Below are 16,055 nucleotides of genomic sequence, written 5' to 3'. Positions count from 1 at the left end.
GTCAAGGAAAACATGGTATGTAAAAAAAACAAACAAATCCTTTTAATATATCAACAACCAAGAAGACTAGATGGGTCAAACACATGGTGGCGCTGTTCTGTGGATAGATGTCTAGAAGGTGTTTTGATTTTGGAGTAATTTTTTCAGAGGTCAAGGTCGTGGAAATCATAGTCCAGTTTTTTAGTTTTTTTGATTTCTCAAAAGACAACAAGCACAGATGGATGATCTAAAACAGGGGTGGGCAATCATGTGCCATGAAGGGCCAAGACACTGCAGATTTTCCTTACAACCAGTCACTTCAGCAGGTGATTTCATTCATGATGAGGTGTCTCAGCAGGTGATTTCATTGACAGTCAGGTGTTTATATTCACGGGAGAAGCTCATCAGCAACCCACCTGCTGAGGGGATTGGTTGCAAGGAAAACCTGCACTGTCTCAGCCCTCGCTGCCCACCCCTGATCTAAAACATACATTGATGAGCAAAATATTTGTGAATGATTGGTCACACAGAATTCATACAATGGCATCATACGCAGTCAAAAAACATCATTACAGACATATATATATATATATATATATATATATATATATATATATATATATATATATATATATATATATATATATATATATATATATATATATATATATATATATATATATATATATAATGACTTACATTTAAACCATGGTGTGTAGAGTGCTCAGGGTGTGCATCAGCCCTCTGATGCCTTTCATTTGCATTTAATATATTATCACGTAGCAACCAGTGAGAGAGTGCAACTCGACACCTACAGCACCTTCCTCTTTCTGTCAGTTGTCAGCTTTAGTGTGTGAGAAGGATTAAGGAAGTAGCTGGAGACGCCCATTTGCTGTAGTTACACTTAAATAGTGACAGAGTAAATATAGCTCAGTGCTGAAGATGGCAGCGAGAGAGACTTGAATAGCTGAATACAAATCTCATCAGCTGCTCTCACGTATCCTCACTGAAAAAAAGAATGTTTGAACCAACTTAAAAAAGTGTTACAATTTGTAAAAAAACCTGAATGAATTAAGTTGTTTGAACTTAAGTTTGTAAGTTAGAGTTGATTTAACTTTCAAACTTAAGTTCAAACAACTTAATTCGTTCAGGTTTTTACAAATTGTAACACTTTTATAAATTGGTTCAAACATCCTCTTTTTTCAGTGCTGAACAAACATCACGAGTCACAAAGTGCTTCATGGATCTTGTCGTGTTATTACTCGAAAAGCACTGACAGGAAAAAATGGATCCATCTGTCCTCAGATTATTTATGCTGAAAGCAAATACAATAACACTGTAAAGGCATTTTAAAAAGGAATTTTCACTATGTCGCTGCACAAGTCATCATAGTTGTACCGTGTAGAAATATCAGGCAAGATCTGATTACTGTTTGATGATAACTCCCAGATAAAGAAACAACATACGGCCCATTTCACAATGTACAGGCACCAAACAGCTCAAATAACTTATTCTGTCAGAGACCTGGACACAAATGCGAGACCCACTCAGGTGCTTAGTGTTTAAAAAGAGTTTTACTGAAGAACCAGGCAAAGGTCAGTACACGGGTAGGCAAGCCAAAGTCAGCAACAGTATCCAAAACATGAGACAAGGTCGACGTCAAAAACAGGCAAAAGCAAAAAGTCAAGATCAAGAACAAAGTACAGAGCTGAAACAAAAACACAAGGAAGAATAAACTGGCAAAGGCATGGAACAGAGGGTTTAAATAACAGGAGTAAACAAATGAGATACAAGTATGGGAGAACAACCAGGAAGAAAATGGATAAGACACACTCAGATCCCAACCACCAGACAAGAGAGTGCAGTCAGACAAACACCAAGCAGACCAAAACCAGAACACACAGAGAAAGACCACAACATGAATACAATGAAAAGACATAAATTCCCACATAACACATTCTCAGCCTTCATTTCGTGGAAACCCTGCATGAGCTCATCCATCAAATAATAATTTGTCACCAGGTAAAAGAAAGAACTTTTCTAAATATTTCCTGTGCGCTACTAGCGTCAGTTCATTCTGGTGCCATAAACTATTTTGCTGCTGTGACATAGTGCACTAGCTCCACCATTTCAGGACTTATGTTTTCTGGTTTACAAAGTGGTTGTCAAGACCACAACATATACTAATAGCCTTGGGGCTTGTAATTTCTCCTGGCTCTTTATGTAATTTACTGCCCCTTTCCAAGAACCAAACCATTGTATTCCTCATTTTGGAATTAATAAAGGTCACAATGAAAACTGGACAAGGACCCTCACAGACAGTGTCCATTTTGTGAAAGAAAATGGGTCATACAACAGTTTTTATACATTGTGGGCATTTACAATGGGTGTAGTTTAGTCTCACATTTCTAAAGTTACTGGCTCTCACAGATAGGGGAAGCCCTCCATGTATCTAAAACTTAGACATAAATGATGGAAGTAAAACTTAACTCTTATATTTAAATGTTAAACAAGATCCCAGAGACTTCCAATCAAATAGCAAAAGCAAATACTTGATAACTCACATAAAATAAGGACTTAGCACAGGTATTACCTAACAGGCTCACACATCATAAAAATTAGTGTGGTCCGAGTGAATTCACTTCCTTCACAAAGTCTATCCTTTGGCACTTTGCACAGCTTATTGGACATTGGTGCACAAATAGCATTGTGTGCATGATAATCTCAAAAGCATTAACATTTTGGTGCTCTGACCTCCTCCGTAGAGTTTATGGCAAAAAGGCACAAATATAAACAGTGGTCAACATAATTTTTCTTGCATGGAATTTTTCAGTGGAGTTTATGTCATTTGGGGACGCTGACTCCGAATCTGGTGTTAGTTTTTGCAAATCACATCACGTTTTTGAGCTATGAAAATAAAATATTTTAAAAAATGCCAAAAGTTAAAAAATTTACGTTGCGTTTAAGCAACCACATATGGAATAATGTTTGCAATTGAAGGAAGCTACTCCATTAAGAATGCTTTTCCAAAACTACTTTTATGCTTGCACTTTTTTCCAGCATTATTGACCACATTATACATATACTAAGTAAGTGAAATATATTGAAAAAATATAATCTGGAGCATTATGCTCACCACAGGTAAGGCACCACTGAAAAGCTATTATTTTCTTAGTTTTGTGCATGATCAAACTCGTAAGTGAATGAGCAACTTTTGTATAATCCATCAATATGGAACACGCATATTGCAAATAAAACGTGATGTAATAGAGGAAATCTGATTTCAGATTCAGGTTCAGCACCCCATGCAAAAAAAAAAAAGTTGACCAGTGTAATAGCACAGGAGGTTCCTGCAAGATATCTTTACCGCAACATTGTAAGGTCAGCTTTATTATGAAAAGTCTGAAGTATGTCCTGCTGACATTTGGTTCTGGTTCCATTTAGATTCTCTGATCTTTGTGCTTGGTTCATTGTATGTAGTTTCAGTTTGTTTTACTATATTCAGATAGGTTTTCAGTTACTTTATGCTCTGAGCTTTGGGCTCAATTATGTCTACATTTATTCAGCTTTTCAGTTACTAGCAGGTCAAAAATATTTGGACAGTAGCACAATTTCTGAAATGTATCCCCTGTGCACCACCACAATAAAGCTTAAATGGCAGAATCACAATGTGCTTGTGGTGAAGATTGTTAACTTTAATTCAAGGGACTTTGCAGAAACATTGCATTGCATTGCTACTTAAAGAATTACAGCCATTTTTTATACATTTATTCATTTTCAGAGCCCATAAGTAATTGTACAAACTAAATTATTTTTAATACAAATCATCAGTTTTACAGCCAGTTTTCTTTAGACAAGTCACAGAATTAATGAATATGGACAGCTCCAAGTCAATGAATGTGTCTTGGACTTAATTTACATTAATCATCAAGAAATCCAAGTATCATGACTGGATAGTAAATCTGTCTCCAGAAGGCAGATCTCAAAAACAGTGATGACACAGAAAGGACACTAGTGAAGGAAGCCATCAAGCTCTGTAGAAGTTATAGGCTTCTGTGGCTGTAATTGGAGAAACTGGACAAAGTGCAACTTTTGTCTATCGGCAGATTTCATAGAACAGAGAAGAATTTTCTTAAAAAGAAAATGGGAAATTTCAGTTACATTTTGCCAGGAAGCACAAAGTAGACTCAAGCCTAGATTTCCATCCATTGTCTTGTTTGAAAATCTATCAATGCCACTCCGCGCTGAACAAACTGATGTTTAATATTTTCTGTTGGCTCTATGATATGTTTACAGATGCAAACATGAAAGTGCAAAGGCTCTTAGGTAATGCGACTGATGTGCAAAGGATACATCTGAAGCAAGTGCCCCTCAATCTGATCTAATCTGAATAAGACTGGCCACATTTATCCCAGTAAACACTCATTTGCATCCTTTGTTGCTAATAATCTGTCCACAGATCTGTGCAACATTTGTAAGTACTCCACTAAAAGTTGTAATTCTTGTTTTGATGAGCAACACCAACAGCTCTCAACTAGAGGTGAGCGATACTGGGAATTTTGGTATTGATCTGATACCAAGTAAATACAGGCCCAGTATCGCCGATATCAATACCGATACCAATACTTTTTCATACTTAAGCTTCATAGATGCAAAGGATCCAAAAGACCTAGGATAGAATTTCACCAAACATTGTACGTGACAACAAAATACTTTATTATCACAATCAACATTTTTGTTTAAAAAAATATCACTCAACACAACTTAAAACAAAATCTCCTGAGGTAGAGAGCTAACAAACCACAATACAAGGGTGCGCTGCTCCGTGTTGTGTGACACAGAGCAGCTCTGCTCTTACAGACAGAGAGCAGACTTTGATGAATCTGCGTGCGCAGCAGTCAGTGCGTGCGGAAGAGAAAAAAGCTTGAGTATCGATCTTTTTTCACGAGGATCGTTCAATATCAATACCAGCATTGGTATCGATATTATCGATATTAGGATCGATCCGCCCACCTCTACTCTCAACTAAACCTCATTCCCTGAATTCAAGATGGAAAGTACATTCTGTCTTCCCATTACAAAGCTCCACACTGAGTGCTCACAACTTTTGGTGTAATCCAGTTAAGCTCATAATATACAAAAAAAAGAGAATGTTTATGAGTTCAATGATATGGTACATTGAATGGTTTGTTCCATCTTTCACCAAATTAAATATTCATTCCACCGAAGGAATGGAAAGCATTCATTATTTGTTTTATATAACAGCAAAAATATTTCTCACATTCATATGTAATTCGTACGATTTACACACGCCGTGTAGTTACTGGGATAAGTTTCTTGAAAATGACGGTGTATGAATTTCGCTCTTAATGTTGCCTGTTTAGTTTGCCATTACATTTGTGGCTCAAGGAAACAAATTTTGGCTCACAAGAAAATATATCATTTAGCCAAATTGGCTACGAATTAAAATATCACAGTGCTAGACCCACCATGGCAGCCCAACTCCTTATCCCACTGAACTACGTGCTCCACAGTTGTGCAAGTGGCATTTAGAAAAGAGACTTCTCTGGGAAATGTAATAAAATACTTTCTATGACTAATTATATGCACCAGTCATCTCAATTTACCAATGGACTACTGGCCCTCATCTGACCTCCAAAGGCATCGGAGTTGCTGATGTATATCTTGGCACACTACACACCATGCTATAAATGTAAAATAAATATGCATGTCTATACGGATGGTTTTTTTTTAACTATGACTTCAAGTGTGTTTTCAAACCATTTTTCCTTTTTCTTGACCTTTAATCAAACTACTCCAAAACATAACTACCTCTGGGTATCTATCTATGTAATATTCCCAGGACGTTTGAAAGAAATCCATCCAGTTATTTTTAAAATATTTTTTCCCGGTGACACACAGACACACACATGCCAGTGAAAAGAATGCCCTCTATCACTGCTTCATCAATGCACAGGGTAATAAAAAGCAAACAAACAAACACAACATAGTAACTTGGGCTATACACTCACTGGCCATTTTATTAGGTACACCTGTTCTATTGCTTGTTAACAAAAATAGTAAATCAGCCAATCACATGGCAGCAACTCCAGCAATTAGGCATATAGACAAGGAGAAGACGACTTACTGGAGTTCAAACCGAGCATAAGAATAGGGAAGAAAGAGGATTTAAAGGACTTAAGGGAATGTGGCGTGATTGTTGGTGCCAGACAGGCTGGTCTGAGTATTTCACAACCATCTCTAGGGTTTACAGAGAATGGTCCGAAAAAGAGAAGATATCCAATGAGTGGCAGTTGTGTGGATGAAAATGCCATGTTGATGTCAGAGGTCTGAGGAGAATGGGCAGAATGGTTGAATGGGCGACTACGTGATGCTATCATGCCAATATGGACCAGCATCTCTGAGGAATGTTTCTAACACTTTGTTGATTCATTACCATGAATAATTAAGGCAGTTCTGAAGGCAAAAGGGGGTCCAAGCTGCCAAAGAGCTTGACAGGATCTGCTGGTGTTGGTGCAATTGCTGTGTAGGACCTCTCCAATTGTTTTTCACTCCCTTGCCTAAAGTTATCTGTACACCTCAGAGGCTGAACAGGAAACCAGGTGTACCTAATAAAGTGGCCGGTGAGTGTATTTTACAATAAATCACAGCAGCGATAAAAAAAATCTGAAAAATGTTCAACAGATTTGCATCTTCAGTTATCGTTTTGGTCTGTTTTGAATCCTACATTTGTTCAAAATCCATTCTGTCATCTATTTTTTCAGCACTGGTCCACAAGGAAACAAACTGAAAGTGAAAATACAGTGGCACTGAAACACACAGGCCATGGCTCATAAATCCTTCCCACTATTAAATATGGGAACTGATGCTGTACTATGACAAAAAAGGAGGACGGTCCTGCCTAATTTGTCTTATCGTAACCCTTGTGACGACTGAACGTATGACAGGAAGTAAAGCACGAGACACACCCAGCTTCAACGATGTGTCAGCGCTTCAAATAACCCTGAAGCAACTTTAAAACCGAGCGGATGGTGTCACGTTCAGTCATGTCTCAGCAACATTTCAATGAAATATGATTTGGACACTCAGCAGAAGTTATTTCCAGAGGCAAACAAATATGGATGTCAAGAAGAAGATGAAGAAGAAGATGCTGGCAATTGTTTTTAAGGATGAGAAGGGGAACAGAACAATCTGTCAAAAAGAACAGGAAGGAACAGTTATGTGCTCCATTCCAGTCAACACTTTCTACTATCTGAATGAATGAATGAGTTTATCCGGCACACACACATACCTAACAAAAAAATCTCAGTAAACAAAAAACTCATAAACAATTTTACAGTTTTGTGTGGCCGAAAGGGTGTAGGCAGAAGCAGGCAGAAACATCCACCTCGTTTACCATATTATATATATACGAGGTCTCTTAGATAATAAACCGACCCTTTTATTTTTTTTTTAACTATATGGATTTGAATGACATGCGATTACACCAATCATGCTTGAACCCTCGTGCGCATGTGTGAGTTTTTTCATGCGTGTCAGTGATGTCATTTCCCTGTGGGCAGGCCTTGAGTGAGATGTGGTCCCGCCCTCTCGGCTGAATTCCTTTGTTTCACACGCTGCTCGAGACGGCGTGCGTTGCTTTATCAAAATTTTTTATGGACCTGTGAGGAATATCCGAGTGGACACTATTCGAGAAATTAAGATGGTTTTCTGTGAAAAGTTTAACGGCTGATGAGAGATTATGGGGTGTTTCTGTCGGTGTAAGGACTTCCCACGGAGCGGGACGTCCTGCAGCGCTTCCAGGCGCTGTCGTCGGCCTGTTTCGAGCTTAAAACATCCTAATTTAAGGCTTAATTCACCCAGGACATCGTGAGAGAACAGAGAAGATTCAGAAGAGGCCGGCATGAGGAATTTATGCGGACATTCCACTGTTTAAGGACATTTTTTTAATGAAAGACGTACGCGCAAATTCGCCGAGTCATTTCCGTGACGACTCGGCAAATCTGTGTGCGCCGCGACAGGAAAAACACCTCCGTGTTGAAAACCATTTGTAGAATTCAGGCGGCTTTTAATGGCTTTCAACAAGTGAGTAACTGAGAAATTGTTTAACAGCTTGGGCATGTTCCAACTTGCCCGTTAAGGTTTCCAACGGAGGTGTTTTTCCTGTCGCAACCCCGCGCGGTCGGGTCCGGCCCGACATGTGACTCTGCCCGCACGTTCTTTCATTACAAAATGTCTGTTAACAATGGAATGTCCGAATAAACTCCTCATGCCGACTTCTTCTGAAAGTTCTCTGTTCTCTGACGACTTCCTGGGTCAACAGAGCCTGAAATGTGGAAGTTTTCAACTTGAAACGGCGAGACGCTGCCGCCTCGAAGCGCAGATCTCCGCCAGGCACCGTGGGCTGTCCTTAAAGCGACACTACCAGACCAAAATCTCTCATCAGCCGTTAAAATTTTTACCGAAAACCAGCTGAATTTATTGAATGGTGTCCACTCAGTTGTGCCTTACAGTTTTGAAAAATTTTTATCAAAGAAAGCAACAGTCTCTGAGCCATTCCTAAACAATGAAAAAAATCGACGAGCGGGTGGACGACTCCTCACTCAAAGACTGCCCACAGGCGAATGACGTAACCGACAGGCGTGAAAAAACTCTCGCATGCCCACGAGGGTTCAAGCATGTCTGATGTAATCACATGTGATTCAAATCCATATGGTTTTTGAAAAAATAATAAGGTCGGATACTTTTCTAATAGACCTCGTATATATACGAGGTCTCTTAGATAATAAACCGACCCTTTTATTTATTTTTTTAACTATATGGATTTGAATGACATGCGATTACACCAATCATGCTTGAACCCTCGTGCGCATGCGTGAGTTTTTTCACGCGTGTCGGTGACGTCATTTCCCTGTGGGCAGGCCTTGAGTGAGATGTGGTCCCGCCCTCTTGGCTGAATTCCTTTGTTTCACACGCTGCTCGAGACGGCGCGCGTTGCTTTATCAAAATTTTTTCTGGACCTGTGAGGAATATCCGAGTGGACACTATTCGAGAAATTAAGCTGGTTTTCTGTGAAAAGTTTAACGGCTGATGAGAGATTATGGGGTGTTTCTGTCGGTGTAAGGACTTCCCACAGAGCGGGACGTCGCGCAGCGCTCCCAGGCGACGTTGTCTGGCTGTTTCGAGCTGAAATCATCCTAATTTAAGGTTCTGTTGACCCAGGACGTCGTGAGAGAACAGAGAAGATTCAGAAGAGGCCGGCATGAGGAGTTTATGTGGACATTCCACTGTTAAAGGTCATTTTGTAATGAAAGAACGTGTGCGCAAATTCGCCGAGTCGTTTCCGTGACGACGACGCAAATCTGTGTGCGGCGCGACCAGAAAAACACCTCCGTGTTGAAGAGCATTTGTAAAATTCAGGCGGCTTTTGATGGCTTTCAACAAGTGAGTAACTGAGAAATTGTTTAACAGCTTGGGCATGTTCCAACTTGCCCGTTAAGATTTCCAACGGAGGTGTTTTTCCTGCTGCGACCCCCCGCGGTCGGGTCCAGCCCGACATGCGACTCTGCCCGCACGTTCTTTCATTACAAAATGACCGTTAACAATGGAATGTCCGAATAAACTCCTCATGCCGACTTCTTCTGAAAGTTCTCTGTTCTCTGACGACTTACTGCGTCAACAGAGCCTGAAATGTGGAAGTTTTCAACTTGAAACGGCGAGACGCTGCCGCCTCTAAGCGCAGATCGCCGTCAGGCGCCGTGGGCCGTCCTTACGGCGACACTACCAGACCAAAATCTCTCATCAGCCGTTAAAATTTTTACCGAAAACCAGCTGAATTTTTTGAATGGTGTCCACTCAGTTGTGCCTTACAGTTTTGAAAAATTTTTTATCAAACAAAGCAACAGTCTCTGAGCCATTCCTAAACAATGAAAAAAATCGACGAGCGTGTGGACGACTCCTCACTCAAAGACTGCCCACAGGCGAATGACGTAACTGACAGGCGTGAAAAAACTCTCGCATGCCCACGAGGGTTCAAGCATGTCTGATGTAATCACACGTGATTCAAATCCATATGGTTTTTGAAAAAATAATAAGGTCGGATACTTTTCTAATAGACCTCTTTTCACGCCTGTCGGTGACGTCATTCGCCTGTGAGCACGCCTTGTGGAAGGAGTGGTCCAGCCCCCTCGTCGGAATTCCTTTGTCTGAGAAGTTGCTGAGAGACTGGCAATGTGCTTGATCAAAATTTTTTCAAAAACTGTGAGGCACATCCGAGTGGACACCGTTTGAGAAATTCAGCTGGTTTTCAGTGAAAATTTTAACGGCTGATGAGAGATTTTGGATTGTTTCTATCGCTGTAAGGACTTCCCACGGAGCTGGACTTCGCGCAGCGCTCTGAGGTGACGTCGTCATCCTGTTTCAAGCTGAAAACCTCCAAATTTAAGCCTCTGTTGACCCAGGACGTCGTGAGAGAACAGAGAACTTTCAGAAGAGGTCGGAATCAGCAGTTTATCCGGACATTCCACTGTTAAAGGAGATTTTTGTAATGAAAGACGTGCGGACGGATTGGTGCGTCAGCTTGCAGCTGGGGCGGCGCGCCCGCCACAGGAAATACACCTCCGTTGGAAGCCTTAAGGACAAGTTAGAACATGCCCTGCTGTTAAACAATTTCTCAGATACTCGCTCAACTGAAAGCCACCAAAAGCCGCCTGGATTTTACAAATGGTTATCAACACGGAGGTGTTTCTCCTGTGGCGGGTGCGACGCGCCAATCCGTCCGCACGTCTTTCATTAAAAAAATCTCCTTTAACAGTTTCAGTCTTTTGTTCATGGTAATGAGTCATTCACGTCATCAGCAGAGTCGTAAAGGGAGCCATCAGGAGAGGGTCCGTCCCATCATTAGGAGGGACAGCTGCCCTGTCATTAGGAGGGTGCTAACTAGAGCACAATAGGTGCTAATTAGAGCTATTGTTTAGTCACTAGCCTATAGCAGTCTGCCTCTCGGTAGGAGGGGTCTGGTTAGATTTAAAACTCCAGCTTTTGTGACTTCTTGATTATTCTTCTCTACAAGAGTCAAGACAGAAGTCAGACCACCAGAGCAAGAATTTTAGCTGAGGAAGCTTCTGCAATTTGAAGCGAAATGTCCTCGCGTCAAGCAACCCAGTCCAGTCGAAGATTCAAGCTTCTCTACAACTAATTATATTGTTTTTCTCAAGTCTTTTTAAGCCAACTAAGGTACCAGATAATCAAAAAACAATAAAAAAGTAACAAACTCAGTTAAACCTAATTCTTCATACTATAACAACTAATTATATTGTTTTTATCAAGTCTTTTTAAGCCAACTAAGGTACCAGTTAATCAAAAAACAATAATAAAAAAACAACAGTAATAACCTCAGTTAAACCTAATTCTTCATACTATAACAACTAATTATATTGTTTTTCTCAAGTCTTTTTAAGCCAACTAAGGTACCAGATAATCAAAAAGCAATAATAATAATAATAAAAAAACAGTAACAACTTCAGTTAAACCTAATTCTTCATACTATAACAACTAATTATATTGTTTTTCTCAAGTCTTTTAAAGCCGACTAAGGTACCGGATAATCCAAAAACAGTAAAAAAAACAAAACAAAACAGTAACAAACTCAGTTAAACCTAAATCTTCATACTATAACAACTAATTATATTGTTTTTATCAAGTCTTTTTAAGCCAACTAAGGTACCAGATAATCAAAAAACAATAAAAAAAAACCCAGTAACAACTTCAGTTAAACCTAATTCTTCATACAATAACAACTAATTATATTGTTTTTCTCAAGTCTTTTTAAGCCAACTAAGGTACCAGATAATCAAAAAACAATATAAAATGTAACAAACTCAGTTAAACCTAATTTTTCATACTATAACAACTAATTATATTGTTTTTTATCAAGTCTTTATAAGCCAATTAAGGTACCAGATAATCAAAAAACAAACAAACAAACAAACAAACAAACAAACAAAAAAAAACAATAACCCCCCCCCCCCCCCCCAGTAACAAACTCAGTTAAACCTAATTCTTCATACTATAACAACTTATTTTCCTGTTTTTATCAAGTCTTTAGAGCCAATTAAGGTACCAGACAATAAAAAACAAACAACCCCCCCAAAAAACAAACAAAAAACAAAACAAAAAACAAACAAAAAACAAACAAACAAACAAAAAAATACCAAAAAAAAAAAAAACAGTAACAAACTCAGTTAAAGCTAATTCTTTATACTATAACAACTAATTATACTGTTTTTATCAAGTCTTTTTAAGCCAACTAAGGTACCAGTTAATCAAAAAACAATAATAAAAAAACAACAGTAATAACCTCAGTTAAACCTAATTCTTCATACTATAACAACTAATTATATTGTTTTTCTCAAGTCTTTTTAAGCCAACTAAGGTACCAGATAATCAAAAAGCAATAATAATAATAATAAAAAAACAGTAACAACTTCAGTTAAACCTAATTCTTCATACTATAACAACTAATTATATTGTTTTTCTCAAGTCTTTTAAAGCCGACTAAGGTACCGGATAATCCAAAAACAGTAAAAAAACAAAACAAAACAGTAACAAACTCAGTTAAACCTAAATCTTCATACTATAACAACTAATTATATTGTTTTTATCAAGTCTTTTTAAGCCAACTAAGGTACCAGATAATCAAAAAACAATAAAAAAAAACCCAGTAACAACTTCAGTTAAACCTAATTCTTCATACAATAACAACTAATTATATTGTTTTTCTCAAGTCTTTTTAAGCCAACTAAGGTACCAGATAATCAAAAAACAATATAAAATGTAACAAACTCAGTTAAACCTAATTTTTCATACTATAACAACTAATTATATTGTTTTTTATCAAGTCTTTATAAGCCAATTAAGGTACCAGATAATCAAAAACAAACAAACAAACAAACAAACAAAAAAAAAAAAACAATAACCCCCCCCCCAGTAACAAACTCAGTTAAACCTAATTCTTCATACTATAACAACTTATTTTCCTGTTTTTATCAAGTCTTTAGCGCCAATTAAGGTACCAGACAATAAAAAACAAACAACCCCCCCAAAAAACAAACAAAAAACAAAACAAAAAACAAACAAAAAACAAACAAACAAACAAAAAAATACCAAAAAAAAAACAGTAACAAACTCAGTTAAAGCTAATTCTTCATACTATAACAACTAATTATACTGTTTTTATCAAGTCTTTATAAGCCAATTAAGGTACCAGATAATTAAAACAAAACAAAACAAAAACAACAAAAAATCAATAAAAACCCCAGTAACAAACCTCAGTTAAACCTAATTCTTCATACTATAACAACTAATTTTGTTTTATCAAGTCTTTTTAAGCCAATGAAGGTACCAGATAATCAAAAAAACAAACAAACAGACAAAAAAAAAAAACAAACAAACAATAAAAAACAGTAACAAACTTAGTTCAACCTAATTCTTCATACTATAACAGGTTGTTTTTATCAAGTTTTTTTTTAAGCCAACTAAAATACCAGATAATTTAATGCTATCAGAACAGTTATCCCAAATATTTACAACTTTTACCGATGTTGTGAAAGTGTAGTGACACGGACCCACAACAGGGGGCGCAAATGAACGGTCGATAGATGAGCCAAAAAGTAACAATTTAATGTTGTGAATGTGCACAACAAATACACAGACAAACTCAGAATATGATTACAGTCAATCCACAAAGGTGATGTGTGGGCAGGCTCGAGGATAGAAGACGTCTGTCCTGAGAAGAGCCGGAACCACACGATTTCCGCCGCCACCGAACCTGGTGAATACTGGAGCCGCCAAGTCCCGAATTCCCAGGTGATCACCGTCCCCGACTGTCGGATCTGGTACTGCTGGCGAAGAACAAAGACAGTCAAGTGTGGGTGTGTGTACACCCCGTAACAACAATGGTGGGAATGCCACCTCCACCTCTAACACACACTCGTGCAGCATCTGTTTAACCACTTATCTGACGGACGTAGGACGAAACAGTCGCGACCCACGCCGGTCCTCTGGTTGACAGCTGCAAAACAACAGCTCTTAGAATCAATTAATATAGGCAGAGAAAGTTACCTCCAAAGAAGTATGAAATCTCAGCGATGAGGTGGAGATGACGTCTGGGTTTTATGGAGTGAGATGATGAAGAATGAGTGACAGCTGTCAGGAATTAATGAGTGACAGCTGTCACTCCCGGCTGTGTCCGTGGTGGCAGCGCCCTCTCGTGCCTGAAGCCCGCACTTCAGGCAGGGCGCCCTCTGGTGGTGGGCCAGCAGTACCTCCTCTTCTGGCGGCCCACACAACAACCGAAACACAATGACTTTTTACAGTAGTTTGAGTCTTTAATTTATCAAATACTAATGTTCTTCGCAAATTAAAGCTGGACTCCCTGATTTTAAACAGATCCCGGACATGTTGAGGTAAACATTTATTTTTAACTTTATGCATGATTTGTATCGTGATATAATCAACCAAGTCCCATAATTTCAAAATATGTAAACAGATAAATAGTGGGTTTGTTGGCTCCCGATATGATTCATTATTGATAACTCTTATAGCTTTCTTTGTATTAAACATAATGCATTTATATTTGTTTTATATGTGTTTCCCCAAACCTCAATGCAATAGGTCATATATGGGACAAGTAATGAAATCTATTTCTGACAAAAGAATTGTGACGTAAGTGCGCCCCGAGACATTCCAAACTGCTCGCCATCATCCCGAAAGCCAAGCAGCAGGAGATGGAAACAGTGCACTGGGACATACTGATGACGACTGCACCTCTGGCTGTTTTCTGGTTTCATAGTCAGATTCCAGCAGCACAAATTCTCGCAAGATGATTACGTTTTTCTACAAACGTGTTGCAGGAGTTTTTTTTGTCCTCAGGGACTGAATGTGGCTTCTGAACAGCTGCCAAAGAGCTTGACAGGACCTGCTGGTGTTGGCGCAATCACTGTGTAGGACCACTCCTGTTGTTATTCACGCCCTTGCCTGAGATTATCTATACACCTCAGAGGCTGAACAGGAAACCTGGCTTCTTAGTTAGTTTTACAGAACTGACAAAATAAAAAAGTGTCTCACAAACTTAAAAATACAATTTCTACAACATAATTTTAAGATTATTTCAGGAGTGATGAGGTGAGCAGCGATTTCAAAGGGGTCACACCCTATTTATTGGTTCTGTATAACATATCTGGAAAAGTAATGAATGGACTTTGACCAAATTTGGGGGAAGATGCCCCTTAGATCAGGCAAAATTTAATTATGTATTGGCTGCTTTGTGGCTTTAACACAGATTTTTTTTGTTTTGTTTTGTTTTCCATTCTCATTGTTTGGGAACTACAATACTGCCCTCCTCTGTTTGGTGGAAAATAAATAAAAGCAACTCTTCTGAAACCACATAGTTGTTTTTTCCTGTGATTTAAAGCAACAAATAAAATGCTGAGATCTTTCCACAAATAATAACCACCCCTTGTCACCAGTCCTGTTCATGATGTTCATGGATAGAATTTCAATGCGCGCTCAGTGACTGGAGGGTGTCCAGTTAGGTGACCTCAGAATACAGCTCTGCTTTATGTGGATGATGTGATTCTGTTGGCTTCATCTGACAGTGACCTCCAATGCACACTCGGCAGGTTTGAGGCAGAGTATGAAGTGACTGGGATGAGAACCAGCTCCTCCAAATCTGAAGCCATGTCCTCTATCAGAAAAAAAGTGGGTTGTCTCCTCTGGGTCAGGGGAGAGTAAACGTCCCAAGTGGACGAGTTTAAGTATCTTGAGGTCTCGTTCACGAGTGGCGCTGAGCAGTGTTGTGGAAAGTAACTTTGACAAGTTACTTTTTTAGTTACTTTTTTAGTTGCTTTATACAGGTGCTTTATGCAGTTACTTCATTAGCAGCTTTATGCAATTACTTGATTAGAATCTGCAGAAAACTTGCAACTAATAAGTAATGTAACTAATAAGGTAACGAGTAATCTAATTTGGTTACTTGTAGGAATGAGCAACCAGAA

General features: G+C 38.7%; 1 protein-coding gene across 1 annotated transcript in view; it reads right to left on the bottom strand.

Annotated features, from left to right (window-relative positions):
* iqsec1b (IQ motif and Sec7 domain ArfGEF 1b) overlaps positions 1-16,055 on the bottom strand; it is a 741,654-nt gene that overhangs the window by 85,130 nt on the left and 640,469 nt on the right.

The sequence above is a fragment of the Thalassophryne amazonica genome, chromosome 3 (genome assembly GCF_902500255.1).
Source record: "Thalassophryne amazonica chromosome 3, fThaAma1.1, whole genome shotgun sequence".
NCBI classification, from domain to species: Eukaryota; Metazoa; Chordata; class Actinopteri; order Batrachoidiformes; family Batrachoididae; genus Thalassophryne; species Thalassophryne amazonica.
This window is presented reverse-complemented; position numbering and strand designations above follow the sequence as displayed.